General features: G+C 32.5%; 1 protein-coding gene across 1 annotated transcript in view; it reads right to left on the bottom strand.

Moving 5' to 3' along the window:
• Positions 1-16,201, bottom strand: part of LOC148278736 (uncharacterized) — a 280,311-nt gene extending 264,110 nt beyond the window's left edge. The window contains exon 1 of the mRNA XM_088230928.1: positions 15,601-16,201. The gene's annotated coding sequence lies outside the window, so the exon portion shown is untranslated. The remainder of the gene's footprint in view (positions 1-15,600) is intronic.
• Positions 16,202-20,918: the final 4,717 nt, after the last annotated feature.

Here is a 20,918-nt window from a genome sequence, read left to right on the forward strand (position 1 = left end):
AACCTGAAATTTCTTTACCCAAATTCAGAGTTTGTGGTAGACCCCATGACCCATCCTCTAGTTTGACTTCTAGTAGTGTGGGAGTGTTCCTTTTTGGATTTGGTAGAATAATTTGCTTTCACAAACATAATTATTCTAAATATGTATATTTGCCTAAGATTTCAAATTCCTTAAATAATTTCACGCTGGGGTACCTGAAGGGATTTTTTAAAATGATTTTAATTATTGATTTTCGAGTAGATTCGAGAGGTTTTAATGTTTATTTATTTTTTAATAATATCTTGTTCATGTATTATAATAAATATTTTGGACACTTTTATTTGACCCAATAGTGCAACATGACAACCTTAAATCGTCTATTCTAGATAAGCATGATAAGTGAATAATACGTTGGCGGAATGTTTAAAATTATAACTATCCATTCCACTGTTCTCTATCCGCTATTCACCCACTCGTGATCAATCGAGCCGAACGAACATCAAACAAGGAACAATTAAGTAACAAACATGTCACAAGTCAAACTAAAAGCAAAACAAACGGGCAATTAATATTTCAAACCCATCCTCTAGTCAATCAATTAGGCAACCACTCAATACCAATACTTATCTCCCGATCAGAACTGTTCGTACGATTTGTCGTGAAGTTGACGCTTGGCGGACATCTTGGTCTTGGGAGCTAGGAACAAGATAGAATTATTGTTGGTATCATGTCGACGTACAACGTTCAACTGCCTATCCATTCTCTATCTTGTTTAGATTGTATTTTACAACCTAATGAACGACAGGGATGCGTGTATAAGAAAACGATGGTGAAAAGATTACCGTAAAACGGGTACTGGCGACTGCCCCAAAATAAATAAATAAAACGGGCGACTGCCCCAAAATCCTCAATATTGATCAATACCTACTACCAACAATATTTTGAGTTTGTCCAAATTTTTGTAGACAAGAACTGGATTCAACTCCCTGGAGAGCTGTTCATATTAACACATTACAACAGAGATGAAGAACATTTAAGAGAAGGTAATATAGAAGTCTAGGCATCCTAGACAGTCTAGCACTCCCCAGGGAGTTAAATCCAGTTCTTGTCTACAAAAATTTGGACAAACTTAAAATATTGTTGATACATCCACCTGGTCTATGAAGAAGTATAGAAATTGAAAAAATAACATTTTTAGGCGTTGCCTAGTGTGTAGGTGAAATAATTCAATTAGATGAATCTCACCCGCATGAATAAAGGTTTCAGCTCTTTAACTTTACAAACATCAAAAGATGAAAGAAATTAAGGAATACAGATGTTCAAATATGGGCAGAATGGTGAATGTTGCACAGTGTGTAAAGTGGCCACTTAAACCAGCCATTGACAGGTCATAAGCCCTGTAGATGCCTAGACTTCTATATTACCTGCTCTTAAATGTTTTTCATCTCTGTTGTAATGTGTTAATATCCACTACCTTAGTGCTCAATGAATAAAGAATAAAATATATGTTTATATATATATATATATATAATATTTGAAATAAATTTGAAAAAACTTATTACTACTATGAGACATTATTAATAATCTAGTAAAATTATAATAGATTGTATAAATTGCATATATCTTAAATTAAATTTTATTAAAATTAATCTTATATAAATTCTAATAAACTGCTTTAATAACATATAATGAAAACTAAATTTTGGTCAATATACAATTTTTAATTTTTCTTTTGTGACTATTGGTGTTCGTTCACATATAATTGGTGAAAGATGTGTAGTGTTATTATTTTTTATTTTATAAATTGTAATTATATTGTGATATCTTTTACTGTTTGTGAACTGAAAATAAATAAACAACTTTTAACGAGTAAACATTTTTTTTCCTTTCATGTGTTCCATTTCATTATTGTGATATTTTATTTTTTTCGAGTGGAATGATACGGAGTGGCTTTTCACGGGTACGCTTTTTTTCTTATTTTTTTGCATTGTATTTTAGTTATATACAGAAAACTGTAATAAGGTTTTAATTTTGGTTTATTTATAAATATTGTTTTTTTGTTAAAATGGCTATCATTTTCTTTTAATAAATAAATTTAAAAAATGAAAATCAAGCTCAAACTATGCATATGTGAATTATGTTTTGGTGTCAAGTACACTTAAATTAAATGTGTGACACATTATTCGGATTGCCCAGGTACTGCAGTGCCTCTGAAATGTTTACAGCTGGACGAATAAACACCTTCGCTGCCCTGCTTCGCCAAAGAGCCTGGAGCCTATGGGAACGCCTAAAAAAATCTAATAACGAAATTCTCCAAGCCACTGCAGAGTGGATCCAATCACCGTTGTTCAAGCGATGGCGCGATATGTTAAGACCACCATAAGTGCTGCAATATAAAATTTTATTTTATGTCTATATTTATGTTTATTGTTATATTTATGTTTATTGTTATATTTATGTTTATTGTTATATTTTTGTTTATATTTATATTTATGTTCATGTTTATATGTTCATATGGTAGAATTGGCTCTGCACTTTATAGCCATTTTACTGGAATAAAAATTTTAATAAATAAATAAATAATAGGATTGTCCAACGGCCACATTCACATATAAATTGTTATTGAATTGTTTCGTTTTTTACGTAATAGGCAACGCTATATATAAATATATGTATTAAATATATATAAAATTATTTAAATTATATAGATAAACTAAGTAAAAATCCATATTTAGAAAGCGTTTTGTATAATTAGACTTCGACGGGACCGTACTTGTTTCGTAAATTTTAGTTCACAATTTAAAAAATGTCGGAATTATCGAATTTATTCATTCTTTTTAAAAATATACCTTGTTTCCTATTTTGTTTTTATTTTTAAGCTGTCAAACATTATTTAAATCATAATACTGAACATAAACCATTTTAACAAATCGAGTATACACTCCGATACAAATATGCCAAGTGATTTATTAAATGAAACTTTTATTCAAAAGTGATAACTGATAAGATACAGATATGTTGTTTCATCAAAATTATTAAAAGAAAAATGACACATATTACCATAGACATCTAGTAACCTCGGTGTTGTGAAGATGGCCTAATATTTTTTTGATAAAGTTTAGATTTGGTGCAAAGCATACTAGGCAGGCGCAAAATAAGCCCGTTTTACGGTATGGATGAGAACACGTGACTTGCACGCAACTACTATGGGGAGCAGGATATCAAAATGACATAAACAGACTACAAAGACAACAAAATAAAATATTAAAGTTAGTATATGACCTTCCCTATCTTACTGCAACTAGAGAATTTTTTAAACAAACTAAGCAATTAAATTTAACTGAACTCTTTCAACTAGAATCATTCAAATTTATCCATAAATTAGCCGTATTAATGTAATTGTAGACGAAGAAAGTTTGTAGTCAACATTGACGTAATACGAGAATATCAGACAAATACCATATACAACTTTCTAAAACAAGACAAGGACAATCAAGACTAATGAACCAGGGACTGAAATTATACAATAAACTACCAGACAAAACTAAACAAAAGACTCAGACAAACTTTTCAAAAGATGTAAAAAATATTACTTTGAACAACAGAGTATGAATGAAAAATATTTATATTATTTCTTGTAAATGAATGTAATAATCCGTAAGGGTTTATAAATAAATTTTCAAATAAAAAAAAAATAAAAAATTAATCAATAAAAATATTTACCAATGTAAATTGATTGAAATACGATATTGCTCAACCTATTGTTAAAAAGCATTACTATGTATTGTAAGAGCGCTTGCAAACATTAACAATTACCCCGAAGTGACCGTATAATACCCTGCCGCCGCCCTAACCCCGCTAAAGTAAATGTTAAGTGTTTGTTCAACATCAGTTCGGTTAATTACGATTGTTTAAGTAACATATACAATTGTACATGATGATGGCTATTTATGTAGGTACTTATAACGATCATTTACGTAATAAAATAATAATATAAACGGTTTACAAAGAATCTTAAGTATTCAACATTGTCCACAATTCTACAAATGGATGGGATCTTTGGTTATAGCTGCATATTTTTTTATATAAAGATTTTAAAAATCAATCAATATCTTTATCCGTTCACTATAAAAGCATGAAAAACAATTTGACATAATACGGTGTACGCTAGTAAAAATATTTTTATACTTTAATAAGGTTAATTTAATCGTTTTGAAAAGTGCGTAGATTGTAAAATAGAACTCTCCCGCCATGAAAATAAACCGAACCTAAAAATATTACACTTCTATACGAATATTAAGAGAGTTTAGTGTCAATAAAGAGTCAGTTACCCGAGTCTTTTAGGACTTATGATAGGCAACATTTATACGTCGGATACAATAACATGGGGGCTCGTAAATCAAGTGCACAGTGCACAAAGAGCCGGTTGAATTTTAATACAATTTACAATTCGAGGCAGGATTTCGACAAAGTGCCACTGAATGTTTTCGTCACGCAGTTCATTGTATCCAAAGTAGGTACTCTGAACGTCTGAACACACATTACAGAAAATTCCTTTGACCGCCGAGTGAAGCCGTAAAGCTCGGAACTAAACATAGCTTTTATGTCTGCTGTCTCGCCCCCTCTCGCTCGCGCCTGCGGGACGGGGCCAGAGGGAGCATCCCCTATCCCTGTCTCGCCCCTATGTCGACAGTGGAGTCTGAGCACGTTTTATTGATATGAGGCAGAAAATATGGCGTTACTTGTTTCTTTGAATGCAACTCAGTTCGGAATCTTTGCTTTGGATCGTTTACGCGAAAGATTACTTCTTAATATTATTATTTATCATGCTGACGTAGAGACACGGTAGGTATCAATATTTATTTACATCTACTTGTTTCCTATCAAAAGTTGTATCGATAGATTGAAAATATAAAAAATGTTCGTGTGATTTCCAGAAATTTTAATTTTGGGGGCCATTTTCAATAACACAAAACAAACCATCACGCCGTCTCCCCGTGGGGAAAGGCAGAGAGGATAGAACTCCACATCACTTTGTCTTAACATACAGACCTCGCTTCCTCTACATTCACACACCTTCTCATGCACGCCGATTATACTTATGCGCTCTGCATGTCTAAACCAACGCAGCACCCTTTTCTTGATTTTGTCGATAATGCTTCTCTCAGCCTAACATAGTTCACGGATCTCGACATTTGTGCACCTATCATACATCGTTTTACCACACATACGGCTGAGAGATTGCATTTCGACAGCATTAAACTTACTTTCATCATTATTTTTACAATTCCATACTCCGCTCCCATACATTATGATTGGCACCAGAACTCCATTGTGAACTGATAGTTTTGCTTCTTGCGACAAACATTTGTTTGCCAGGGTAGATTCCTCTCACTATTATAAAAATAACTATTAGAAAATGTGAATCAAACTGGGGTGGGGTTCGAATCTTGGACCTCTGATCGATGAGTCCGCCACCCTAACCGGAAACAAGAAACAACAAAAACCACAACCAGTTCTGTGACTAAAAATACCTATACATCAGGTTAGTATTTTGAGAAGTGTTTTTTTACGTTTGCGTTTTTCAAATTTGCACAATATGTCACATCCGAAACCACAATGATCAGTATGGACAAGAAGACATATTGGCATATTTAAAACAAAGAATTTTTGTTTTAAATGGTTGCTTACTTCTGCAGAAGAGAAGTGAGGGGAGCGCGGCGCAGTATCAGATTCCCCATCCCCGTTTCTCCCTGCAGAAGTAATCAACCATTTGCTTTTTTTGATATTTTTTTTTTTTAAATTTATTCGTTCTAAAAAAATATTTTAATGCGCCAATATGTCTTCTTGCTTATACTGATCATCGTGGTTTCGGATGTGACAGGGTTTAATGAACACTTGTATACATTTTATATGTATATAAACTTTTTTTTAAACATTTCATTTGGTGAAAAAATAATTTTGGTTAGCATAAATATGTTAACCGATGTATGATAACCAAAAATCCGTTATAGAACCATGTTTTTTCCATTCAAATTAAAATATCACATTGAGGATTATCTGTTACCTTTGACTTTTCTTTTTTAAAGGTATGTTTAATTTATCATTAGATTACACAATGTTTCTCTTTATTTTAGTTTGGTATTTTTTCTTTTTGTTATCAATAAAAAAAATTTGAAAAAACAATAATAAATCATCAAAAGGTACAATGTTTAAATTAGTTCCTCAGAGATATTGCCGGCGCAAGAAAACAAAACATTATAAAGAAAGAAATAAAATGACATACACACTTATTAGTACTTTTTATATCCACATTATGTTTCTAAACGGGTACGGTGCGATTTAGAAAATATTGGAGATTGATAAATTTAACTTTAATATATTCCAAAAAATAGATGGACATTAAAAATTAAGAATTAATTAAAATATTTTATGACACATCGTAAAATGAAATTGAAAACAAGACGTATAAAATCGAATTTTAATAATTATTTTTATAGCTTTTTGGTGTGGCATCTTCGCATAATAACGCGGACAAATAATAATTTTACGACAGGAGGAATATTTTATGGGGAATTGATGAAACATTCATTTAACAATTTTATTATGCCGTAAAATTATGTGATGAGCATACCTACTGAGATCTTGAAATATGGAGATTTATCCGATATGTTAACTTAACGAAAGTCAGCCACTAATATTATTTTATATAAATCCGAAACTGATAATTACTGCATCAGTGCCTCAATTATGAACGCTATGTTCATCTTATTGATCCATTTGATTGTAAAAAAATAACATTTAAAATGCTCGTCTTAAAACATACTTTTTTGTCTTATACTTAGTTTCAATAATAAAGTCTTATTTTATCTCTAATTCTTAATATTTTATATATATTTATATTTTCGACACTTGACACTTGTGCAATATTTACACACATGTCCACCCTCATTCCAATATAACACCCACTCACCCACCCTCTCACTCACTTAAACTCACACAAACACTCTAGTATGTATTTTATTTTATTTATTTGGATAAACAACAGCTATAATTATCTCATATTTATATAACAAAACAAATAACAAAAAAGCCAATTACAGGTTTTAACAAGTAGCATCACAGTAAGTTAAAAAAGATTCTCGAACATAAAATGAATAGTAATTAAATGTAAATTTAAAAGAAAATAAAAAAATACTACGAGTTATTTCGAAAGCAAACGCCGCACGTTATTAAGATTATTTTCAAATAAATATATGTTAAATGATTTATTTATTACATTAAAATTATTAAAAGTTCGCCATAAATATGAATTTTGCCTATAATTAGATGAAACAAGAGGTATGTGAAGAAGAGGGTTATTTCTTTAAACTTTGGAAGGAACATTGATAGAAAGTTTGCAAAGTAGTTCAGGACAGTCAATTGAACCAGAGGCAATTTTAAGTAAATAAATTATATCCGCTATTTCACGACGTTTTTGCAGAGGCAGTAGGTGATGTTTTTTACATATATGAATATACTGGTCAGATTTAAACTCAAGTTTCAACCGGAAACACATGAACTTTACGATTTTTTTTTGAATATTTTCAATGCGTGATATCTGCACATTGTACATAGGATTCCATATTTGTGATGCATATTCTAAGTTGCGTGTATTGTATTGTACGTGTATTTAATGTATTTCTGTGGATATCTGTCATTGGTTTTATTCTCTGTATATTTTATTTGTTACATTTTTGTTACATGTATTACTGTTGATATCCCCAATAAATATAAATAAATAAAAATCTGTATACAGGTGTTCTTTACACCCTGTCACATCCGAAACCACAATGATTAGTATGGGCGAGAAGACAGATTAGCATATTCACTGATTGAGCAGGGGAGGCATTTAAAGTTTCTTACTGATTTTATTTCTTGACATACAAATTTGGGTGATATCTTATAATTAACTTTGAATACGTAAATTTAATAAAATATTTAAAGCGGTACAACTCACGTCATGCTTCTTTTCACATTTGCTATTTCCACAATGTTAATGGCAATTTTTATAAGTTGCATGTTACGAATTATACGACATAACCAATTTTATGATTGAAATGGGAATATGGTAGTCTAGGCATTTACAAGGTTTATGACCTGTCATTGGCTGGTTTAAGTGGCCACTTTACACACTGTGTAACATTCACCATTCTGCCAGTCTGCAAGCATTTGGACATACTCGAAACATTGTCGAACTACCTGGTAAAAGAAGTAGTATAAAAATTGGAAAACTGTTTACATGCGTTGCCTAGTAGGTGAATTGGTTCAGCCGGATGAATCACACCCACATGATAAAGGTTTTAGCTCTGTTACTTCATAAAGACAACAGATGGAAGAGTTGAGGAAATTTGGTAGTTAGACTTTAGTTTAGACTTAGTTAGGATGCCTAGAGTACCATATTCCCTTCACAAAAATGTTTTCCCTCACTGATGCAACAAATTTAAATATGAACAACTCCTTAGGGAGAAAATCCAGGCAGTATGCAAGCATTTGGACATAATCAAAACATTGTTAAATTTTTCCTAACTTGCATCTCCTCATCCAGCCTTCCGTAGACCCTATAGAGTGGAACTGCAAAATTAATTCACTTTCTCAATTTTAGTGACATGTAAAAGGTCTCATATTTGCGTTAAGGCTGTAGTCTGGTAAAACGAACGCAAAATTAGGAAATCATACGATTTTGCCTTTATAAAACGAATGTTTTTTTTAAATCGCACAATAATAAAAAACTAAAAAACATAAGTTAGATAAAAACAATATTTTATTAACATGAAAGTGGTCGCGGCCAAATTTTATTTTTTTGTTTTTGAAAAGAAATTACAAGCATTTTGAATCAAATACATTTTTGTGACATTTTTCTTTTATTCTACTTAAAATTATGCCTTTGGTAATATTTAAAATAAATACAAAATATTGAAATACTTTAGTTGAAACCTTTTTTTATAGAATTGTTTTTTTTTTTTTGAAAATAGAAGATAATTCTGGTTGTAATATTCAATTTAAAACAATTTCTTATTGACTTTTTTATGACCTTCAGACCAGCCCTAATCGTTTTCGGTAATCCTGGTATTTAAGTATTACCGAAGGCATAATTTTAAGTAGAAATAAAGAAAAATGTCAAAAAAATGTATGTGATTTAAAATGCTTGAATTTCTTTTCAAAATAAAAAATAAATAAAATTTGGCTTCGGCCACTTTCATGTTCAATTTATTATCTTTAAATTATTACAACAAATTTTAGTTAAATACTTAGTCTTTATTGAGATCTCAGATACCTAAGTTCACTCTAAATATGAAATGGCGTAATCTGCCGGTCTAAAAGTAATTATATTTTAGTTACATAAATTTTTTAAGCACATTTTTAACAGAAATACCTTTAAAAAATATTGTTTTTATGTAATTTATGTTTTTATTCTTTTTATTATTACGCAATTTCAAAAAACATTCGTTTTAAAATGACAACATCGTATGATTTTCTAATTTTGCGTTCGTTTAACCAGACTACAGCCTTAATGCCACAAAAAATTTATACTATATGTTACGTACATATTTTTATATTAGGTCTTTAAGTATTATGAACATGAACTAAATTAATTAAGCACAAAACACTCCAATGTCAATTGAGTACTTACAGATTAACCTAAAAAACTCATAGAATTTAGTACCCACGTACGTGTGGATACGATTCAACGCATGTAAGTAAATATGGCAAGATTTGAATACGAAACTTTTATAGCTCAAGGCAAATTGAAAACGCAAAATTTATCATTTTAAAACTTAATGATTATATGGCGAACGATCACTACCAGTTGCTATCTTCGGAAGACTACCTGGGGATATAATTAGGATTTAATTAGTAACACAGCAGCATTAAAAAGATCCACAAGAGAGAACTTAATAAATCAAGTCATAAATAAGTGAAGCTTTTGAATTGTTACTTCTCATTTTAATGTTATATATTATATATTGTGAGAAACGTATATACGACATATAAATTGCTTTGGAACTACATATTTTGTTCTATTTTTGTATTAACTGTATACAATAATTATAAACAATTATTATAATTGTAATCATTACTATAAAAATCCATTAATAACCATGGTGGTCGATGGAATCTTTAATGACTTTTTTTTATGGAATAAAATATTTTACACCATGATAATTTTTATTATTAATGAGATTAATAATCTTACTTCAAAATTGCAAGGTTTTCAAAATTCAATGATAAATAATAATGTATATAATTTTATGTACTCATAAATTTGATCAAGAAATCTATAAAAATGTAGAATAAAAGAGTTGGCATTTTTATCACTATTTATAATTGATACTGACAGATTTAAAATTGCTTCGAAAATAGTAAATACTATTTACATAACAAACAAACTATCACGCCATATCACTGTCTGCACGCGCGCCAATTATTCCGATTTTTGACATGTCCATGTCTTTCTCGGTCTTCCTCGTTTTCTGCGTCAACACATGTCCAAATCGACGCAGAACTCCTTTCTCGATTTTGTCGATAATGCTTATTATCTCAGCCTTACGAAATGTACGGATCTCGGCGTAGTACATAATAAATTATCGGCATTATTAATAGCTCTAGCAACAATTACTTATACATGCGCGAAACAAGTTATCATTTATAATTAGCAAGGCTAGGCGTTTACCTCAAATAAATTGGAAAATTAATGAAATAATTAGAAACCAAGTGCATAGGTTCTTCGGATATAGCTTTATTAATACAAACATTTTTTTAAATTTATATTCGAACAACTTTGTGGTAATTCTTTACATTTTTTTTTTTTTTACCGACCGGTTTTAAAGCTACACAAGCTTTTTCATCAGGGTATATTTAACTTATTAGCTTTGAAACCGATGGATAAAAAAAAGTTGTTTTGTATTTATTTTATTACAAACATTTTGGTTTGCATTCTGGATTTGAAGTATGATACTATTTACCTATACTTAATCATACGATTCCTTTTATACATGTATATTGTATACTTATATATAAAAGGCAAATTCCTCGATGTCGACAGATCTGTTCAGATCGTGTGTTATTAGAGTAACCGGAGGCGTAGAACTGATCGACTTACCGCCGCGTAGTTGTTTAATAAATGGTTTGTCAACAAACTATCCATGCGCCTGAATATATTATTTTTTATCTCATGTTTTAAGGACTTTTGAATAAACTCAACGAACATGTACAATATAAGGGGGTGTTATATCTTTATTGTGTCACAATAACTACGTAAAGTCGAAATAAGTAAGTACTAAACGTAAATGCCATTTACATGATGACATTAAGCATTCTTCAGTTGTTAATTTAAGGCATTAATTCCTAACAATAAACTTGCCAGTAGCAGTTGTATACCTACACTAATTGATTGGACAAGGTGTTTAAATATGAAAAATCTCTTAATTCAAGTTTCAAGTCACGTTTTACTCGGTATTTTACCGCGACACCCGGATATATTAATAACTTTAGTGATAGAAAACTACCAAAATGAAGTTAAAATGTAGCTTAATCTTACTAGTAATTGGTTTCAACCTAATCCATTCACAATTCAAAATATTGTCGATAAATCCACCTGATCCATTAAGAAGTACAGAAATAGTTTTTTTTCAGGCATTCGGGTGGAAGAATTGACGAGATATATAGATTATCAATTATACATAAGGAGTAACAAATAGGCATTTAAAGTAAAATAGAATGTTATAAATTGCATTTGACACCACATTATATTGCTCTAAGTATCACATTCATTATCTGTGAAGTTCACATACTGCACATCTGCTCGTGCGTTCGTGTACGACCGTATTACCTATACCTACATAATAAACAGATAGGCGGTGAATCGAAATAACATCTAGTAAGCTTCGTGTTCCCCCAATTTGGTGCGAGAACAGAGAACGAGCCCAACCAGATGCAGGCTTGTTTTACTTTATTTTACCGAGGTACAATCAATACATGTACATTGTACAGTGCACGGCATTAAATAAACTACATCGGGCTTAAGAAAAGAAAGAGACTGCCGGCCTAATCGTCGACAAACAATTGGACATACTCAAAATATTATCAAAAGGTAATGAAAGCGAGTGGCACGCTTTCCGAATTTTTTGAGAGCCCTTTTCTAACAATGCTAATATTTATATTGATTACTATTTGAAATTAAATTATAGAAACCTTTGTGTAACTGAAACAAAATTCTAATATAAAAACTTTATTGTATTTTGTGGCTTACCATTTTTAACATTATTTACACACCATGCTACATAACTGTTAGTTCATACAATATACGTAAGTATGGATCATTAAAATGCAATAAAAAATACACTATCTTTAGTCATTGGTTTATTTTGGCATTCGAATATCTAATATTCTGTTTAATCTTTTAAGGACACCCAGAACAAAGTTTTTAGTTAATTTTTCTAATATTTCGTATTTATAATAAGTCTTGTCACAAGAGTATCGTAATAACGTAAGATGGTAGATCAGTCTTCCACTCAGCTCTTTCAGTAGGTGTATTATCTTAAAAAATAAATTTTTTTTTAGGTTCGCAAGACGTAAATCGTCAAAAAATATGTCCTTTAAAAGGTTGAAGCTAAACTTCTTTGTCCTTGGTTATTTTATATGACTAAAATATGTCGGCCGTCTGGGTGAAGAAAAAAGGACCTTGTCAGTATACCTATGTATCGTCCAGCTTTGCCCTGAATAAATTTACAGACACTAAAAAAGTAATGAAAAAGTACGAAGAACGAATATTCCAAAGTTCCGCCATTATAACGCTGACGGTAACAGCAAAGATTTCTAATTACTCGGCCGTAAATCTGATGGCTTCATCAAAATATTACGGGATAGCGTAAAAAAACGCTTATTTCGTTTTTGTATAATATTTATTACGTGATAAAACGAGGTAATTAAATGCGACACCAAAGTTGCGATGAAAGACATGATACAAGGAGATGAGAAGATGTAGTAGTATCGCCTATTAGGAGCACAGAAAATGAGAGGGGTATGAGCACCTCGTCTGCTGCTATTAAACGAACAGGTATTATTATAATGGTACGTAAGCACGCTCTATTCGAGCAGTTATATGTGTGTGCGCGATGTGCCGAGAGGCTTTGAAGTTAATTATTCATACACGTAGCGTGTTAATTCTGCCTTTGTGTGAACATAAAAAGGTTGCGTAATGTTCGGGTGAACTTTTGTATTAAAATACCTCTCCTTGATAAGCATGCGATCCTGTCGTTCTATATCTTTCATCCCTCATTTCATCGCCCACAAAGATACAAAGAATCTAAATTCCGACATAAAGCATGTCAATAAAAATATCAATAGATAGATGCATGTTAGCACACTAAATGTGACTCATTTAAACTTAGTTAGTAAACCGGTAAGTATCATCATCCAAATTCAATTTCTACTATACATACTTATGTTTTAATGAGGATGTTCAGTACAACGAGAAAACGGATATAAAAAATGTTTTCTTACGCACGGTACAAATTAGAACAATAACATAATTGTACGGCGAAGTTACTCGAAAATGTATGAAAAAAATTATAAAAAATTTCTACCTTAAACGACGTCACTAGTTCTCCGAAGTCAACCAATGGCAGAGTGTCGCGATGCATTTCCCGTTACCGGGAAGCTAACCCACCAATCAACTCACCGTAGAGAACTTGTGACGTCACAGGTAAAATTATTTCAAAATCAGAAAACTTTAAAAAATCATAGCGCTGATACATTAAAATATTTGTTCCAAATTACTTAGTTTTATAGTCTATTACAAATAAAAACAAACACTAAACTTCGCCATTCCAACACATTAAGAATATTTTCATAAGTATTATGTACAAGCATATAATTTTTTAAAGAAAAAAATGCATCATTTGAAATTTAAAAACCTTAAGTTGTAACTTCATTTAAACGCATACGTCTTCAGCTGTGACTGGGACTTATAAATATGCATATTTATTACTTCAACCAGTGTGAAAAATATTCTAATTCTTCGCCATTGTGGAGGATGCTAACTTTGTATAATATTGGTCATGGAGAAAGTTTTATGTGACCAACAAAGTTAGCGTATCTAGGCTCATACTATATACCTAAGTAATATGTACTTGAGACAAGGATAACAAACATTATATCAAAAGTTGTTTATGTAAAAAATATTCCGATTTTACCTAGCCTGAGCAAGTATGTTTTATAACATAGTATTATTTTATTTGGAAATCAACAGTTCTACATACATATTTGTAGTAAACAAACAGATATAGTGTGTAAACTCAGAACTAATAACAGATTTCCACAAAGTTAGTAAAGAAAATATATTACAAATTAAATTAATACATATAAAAATGTTATTTTCATGTACTCGTAAATATTTAAAAATAATCAAAGAATTATTACGCACAGTTATTATTTTATTAAAAAAAGAGTGATAATGTTTAATTTGCATAAAATTTTGTGTTGAATTATCACGAATTGTACGTAGGTAGGTAAAGATGTTGTAACTTTTCGGATAGATGGATGCTTTTGCTAATTAGTAATAATTTTACTAGAGAGAGCACCTGACCGACAAACATATTGAATTTCTAGGCCGCGATTACAAACGCTATATCATCGGTACATATCGAGACGGTATAGAGTAAAATCAATATTCGTGGAGGATAATATGTAAATTTAAAGTATGTTTGTCAGTAACCTGTTATTAATTTAAGTAAGGTATGTACCGATAAATATAGTTTGTAATCGTTGCCATGTGGCCTTATTTTGTAACTAATTTGTTTCGTAAATGCATTCGTATCGTATGAGAGGGAATGAGAGCGAAATACAATTAGGGTTGTGTAAGAGTGAGATAGATATATGACGAACGAATGCACTTTCAAAACGGAATTGTGACAGAATAAACCTACTGGTAAGGGCATATTTTTTACGGAAATGAAGAACCTTTCTGAAAAGGGAGTATTGAAGTATAGGAGTCATCCATTACCTGTCAACTACTTGTGAAGTGTTTACTTTCTTATCACTGCTGAAATTATATGTCAATCTAAACAACCTGAACATAGGCAGAATGGTGAAAGTAACGCAGTGCGTAAAGTGGCTACCTTAACCAGCCAATGGCAGGTCATAAGCCCTGTAAATGCCCAGATTTCTATAAATTAAGAGAAGTTTTGGGTTTTTTGCATTCAATTTAAATCATTTAAATGTCGTGTTTACACGCCACTGGAGTTTTGATCGTCTACAAAAAATGATGATGTTGAAAAGATGTCGAATGATCGCTCAATAAGATAGCAAATTAATAATCGGTCATTTGTTGCAGTCAACTATTCAATTACAAGAACACGTTAGTAAAATTAATAATGATCATAAGTACTAGTGAATTGTAAACTAAAATTCAAATACATGTATGTTATAGCTTCTTAAAGCTGAATATAAAATGAATAATTGAACAAAAAAAAACAATATTATGAAAAGGTGGTTGGTACATATTTTTAGTAAACAAAGAATGTGGCGGCGAGGGTAGGTGTGTGTGCTGTACTTTGTAAAAATAAAGTTGGGGTTTACCTTTTATAACTAGAAGTATCAGGGTGGCAGCTGGGTGAAGAGTAAAACGATTCCAGAGCACGTGCACTGAAATCCTTACGAGTTGGGATCTTTTTTCACACAAACACGGCCACACAAGGACGCAAGGGCGCCACAACTACACCAACACTTTTCGTACTTCCGAGATAACGAAACGCACAAGAGGAGAGAAACATCCACTACCCCGGGGCGCAGGACGCTCCAAGGATCTCGACAAACACAATAATAACACAGAATCAACTCAAACACTCACTACCACAAACTATCAAATTAGTCGTGCACTCAGTTATTAGCACTCGTCACACTGTATGTATATTATATATTAAACTCGGTACGAACTAATCAAACGACATCAAAGTCCGTACAACAGCACACGCAAGATGAGTTACTAGTATTCAGATCGCCGAAACAGCGAGGTACTCCGTGCGTGTATCGCACTCCGACACAGAGAAACAAAACACTGGTACGTATTTCGACCGCGGCACACACACATGGCGTCACATCCGTGTATGATGTTATGCTCTCCTGTTCCGGCGTGAGCTCGCGACACGCGTGCTTACTGAGCGAGCGAGCGAGCAACACTGAGGTTGGCGGGCTACGAACAAACAGCGCGCCACGCGGAGCGGCCATCGCGATAGACGCGGCAACGTTGCTCGCTGCCACTAGGCCCAACCGCCTAACTCGCTACAACCCAGTACAACCTCTAATACTAATTGACACAAGGGACATATTACCATGTGATATGTGAAGATTTTATTTCGTCTTGACAGCCACTTCAGAGGCGGCGTTATTTATTACGATCTATTCATTTGAATGTGTACAATAATCTTTCATGTAAAAGCGAAGTTTTAGGGGAAAAATGTATTTTAATCAGTATCCATAACACAATATCAAAGAAAACGTTTTGGTAATAATTTAGGCAGTGCTTTAGATTTATAAAAAATCTTTAAAATTCTTTAAATATTTCTCACCGGGAACACGTTCCGAAAAGTTTAATTTGTCATAAAATTAAGACATTTAAATCAATTATCCATTTAGATTTTAAATTTAGACTATTAACATGATGAGTGATGACACTAGAAACTATTTATTGAAATGATAATTTTATGCGTAAATAATACGCATTTTTTCGGTTAAAACGGAATCTCGAAAGTGTCAATCGTAAATTTGTTGCTAAGATTTTAATTAGAATCAGAATGTGCAAAAAATATATACGCGATACCTTTTGCTCGAAACTATAAAATGAATTATTTATTTATAATATAGGAGTATTGCTAAAAGACAAATTATTGTTACAACTTATACTTACTGGGAGACCATAATTTATTGCATAGGAATTAAAGTAAGTTTGGAAGGGTAAAAAATTTAAGAACAAGGCATAATATTTTGGCAATTCGCTGTCATATATTATACCGATTGTTGGTTGTTATAGTAGAATTCACAACCATAGTCGTCTGGTTCTGAGAATTACAAATGGCTTTTTGTCCTTGTAAGCCTAAAGAATATAGTCAAACTACATACATAATTGAATCAGTCATTAGAGAAACCCCATTAGTCGTCGGTCAGTCTAAGCTTTTCAAGCTGTCAGTCAGAAAAACCGTTTTTTATAAATTATTGAATGAAATGTTTAAATCTCTAACTCAAATAAAAACGTAGCTTATTTGTTATTTATTATTGTTATCAAAAACATTTTTCACTTTGTGGTATGACATTTTACACTTATTTGTTTATAAATTTGTATAAACCACTTTATTTTTTAAAAATTACACTTCGACCGGTTTCGAGGTTACTACCTCTTTTAAAACTATTCCCGTTATGATTTATTTTATCTTTTTCTCTCTCTTTCTTTCAATTTTCTGTCTCTTTCAAACAATATTTTATTATATAAATAGCAACGCGTGTAATTATAAGTTAGTTGAATTCCTGACGATGAGGTAGTAACCTCGAAACCGGTCGAAGTGTAATTTAAAAAAATAAAGTGGTTTATACAAATTTATAATCAACTAAGTGTATTTGTTATTTGTTTATTATTAATATTTATATGGAATGAAGTGCGTTTTAAGTCAAAGTCACATCCGCTAAAAACCTGACTAGTGGGTTTCTCAAATATAATGGGATGTTATCTTTAATTTTATCTACAAAGTAAAATTAAGTTTTCTGTATGAAAAGCAGAATATGGGGGTCGGGTTGTGGTCCCGTGGCTAGTGTCTCGGACTCACGGACCAAAGGTCCGTCGTTCGAATCCCACTCTACCCCAACTTGATTTTATTTTCTAATAGTGAGTTATTTACAACTCGTTGAGAATGGCCCTTAAAATTAAATATTTGGGTAAATCATAAGAACGCAAATATTTCTTTTTTTTAAAAAATGCATTAATTTTTTTCTTCTAAACATGTTACCGACGTAGATACTTAAAATTTTCATGCAAATATACTCATTTTTGTACACAAATATCGGTTTTATTTTATAGGCAGTCGAAGACCAACAACTCTGTTAACTTCCCATTTTAATCGGGGCCCAGTAAGGAATGTTATTATTGAAGGCTTATCAGCCGCTAGATTTCGTGAATCAAAGTATAGTCAAGTTGCCGATTGATTTTTTATACCTTTTATTGTTATCAATTACACAGTTTATAAGTCATAACATATTCTTATTTTTAGAGCTGGGGGTCAGTGCTATTCAAGCTCCTGAGGTCACTGCGATCTGTGAAGATCTATTGTGACGGATCCCCGTGAATAGTTTTTGCCTCCCAAGCCCAGGTCTATAAAGGGCCTGGCTACTGTGTGGAAGGCGAGAGTTAACACTTTGCTAAAACTCCCCATCCAAGTCCAGGTCCACAAAAAGCCTGGTTACTGTCTGGAAGGCGAGAGTTTACATTTTGCCCGTCCAAGCCCAGATCCGTAAAGTATCGGACTATAAGGTAGGGGCGAGCTCTTTAATATCCTCAGGTTTAACCAGTGGCCCCCTGAGTGTGAGGCTCCTTTTATGATGTAAAGCATCACATTCACATATAATGTGTATAAGTGCAACCTGTAAAAGAACGGCACCTTTTTTCTCAGAGTTTCGTATAAAACAAAATACGCAGCAGCATTGAGAGGATCATTACCGCGCTTCTTCTACAGGTAAAATCACTAAAATGATTTTCCCAACGCTGGCTGATGCAGCAAACTTCCATCGTCATCAACAAATTACTTTTGAAACTACTCAAATTTTTACCGGACACGGAGCTATGAGAAGTTACCTATATAGATTTAAATTAAGGAATTATGACAATTATCCATGCGATGATATTTCTTCACAGGGTATCGAACATCTGTCATTTCAGTGCCCATTTTTCAGTTTACAACGCCATAATCTTGAAGCAGACTGCAGGAAAGATAGGATATCTTATAATATATTAAATTTATATTTAAAAAAATAAAAATATGTACAGGTGTTTCGTCATCTGCACTGCAGAACCTACATCTAGAAGTTTTGGAAAGGTATGAACCTAGAATGATCTAGCAAGGTGTTTGTTTAATCTGCAGTGCCCTGGGCGGGCTCTAGTGATAACTCTCACTTGATTTCGGCTGAGCTTTATTAGGTCGAAGGCAAACCTTTGCGAGTACCCTTTTATCAGGTCCTTCGCATAATGCTGACCAGGTACTTTTTGCCAGAGCATAACGCTCTGCTTCCTGGTCCATGACCTAAGCTCGTTAAGAGGAGCACATTTGGGCAACCCACAGTGGGGCTGTCTCAGCTGCCAGCCTAGCCAATTCGTCAGCTGCCTCGTTACCGTCGATGTTTGAGTGTCCAGGTACCCAAATTAATGTCACACTGTTAAGCTAGGGTTTCCTAGGACAGCGGTGCCCGTATCTTAACGGCCGTAGTGAACGGTGATGCGGTATACAGCAGTTGTAACGGGGACTAGAGAGTAGTTTCCTAGGAAAACGGTGTTATCAACACCATTTAACACCGTTTTCCTAGAAAATCATTTTCTAGTCACTGTTACGATGGCTGTCCACCGCATCACCGTTCACTACGGCCGTTAAGATACGGGCACCGCTGTCCTAGGAAACCCTAGCTTTACACTCACCGACACTATTAAGCGCCCGTAGGAATTCCAAGGTTAATTTAGAATTTATCTCGACAGAGTTCAGTGCTTTTAGAGCAGCCCAACTGTCTGAGAGAATAAAATTATAACATAACAACGAACCATTAAATTTATGCTTTTATTTTATTGTGTATTTTAATAAACTCGTATGCTTTAACAATAAATAAGCCTTATTTGGGGCGCTTTGAATTGACTTTAAACTTATTTAAATATGTATCTGTTTCGGCCGAATCTAGAACAGAAGCCAAAATTTGCTTTTGGTTTCGGTTTCAGCTTAAAATCTTGTTTCGGTCAGACACTAATTATTAAGTGCTTGTATTTTAATATTTTTTATAAGTATTTAGCAATTGTTAATTAATGTAATTTTGTATATTATATATTTTTTATTATTACAGAAATAAAATACGATTAATGGTGTCTTATAATCTTCTTTTGTTTTTATAATGAATTACCATGGACTTCCGCCCAAAATTTTCACTAAAGCTAGGGTTTCCTAGGAGAGCGGTGCCCGTATCTTAACGGCCGTAGTGAACGGTGATGCGGTGGACAGCCGTCGTAACGGTGACTAGAGAGTGGTTTCCTAGGAAAACGGTGTTGATAACATCGTTAAAAAATAAAACCACTCTCTAGTCACCGTTACGACGGCTGCCCACCGCATCACCGTTCACTACGGCCGTTAAGATACGGGAACCGCTCTCCTAGGAAACCCTAGCTTAACAAACTTAAATACGGATTTGTTTATCCAGATACTTTTTTACACCTGTCCTGTCTAGTATATTTTTACATAATTCTACTTTATTTAAAACTTATATTTAAATTTAAGTTATAAATAAAAATAATATGTCCACATACATTTATTCATTTATTTAAGCAGTTTGCACTTTCTATGTTCATGACAAATAAATATTTTAATTCATATGAAAATATCAATATAATTATTACAGTTGAATTCCATGAAAAACTGTTAATAAAAAACAGAAATCATTCACAAATGAACGTAGTTATGCATAAAGCAGCCAGTCTACAATTTTGAAAAAACGAGATATTGGTGTTATCGGGTGCAGTAAAGTCAATTCTGTGTTCTGCTAAAACAGCCAGACTGCTTTCATACAAAAAACTGTAATAATCACCTTCTAAAAATAGTTTGGATCACAAAAATGGCATTTCCCAATTTGCAGAAAACACCCACAGCATTAGAATAACCTAA

This window comes from Micrasema longulum, unplaced genomic scaffold (assembly GCF_059751315.1).
Source record: "Micrasema longulum isolate JH-2025_06_02 unplaced genomic scaffold, ASM5975131v1 h1tg000831l, whole genome shotgun sequence".
Classification (NCBI taxonomy): Eukaryota; Metazoa; Arthropoda; class Insecta; order Trichoptera; family Brachycentridae; genus Micrasema; species Micrasema longulum.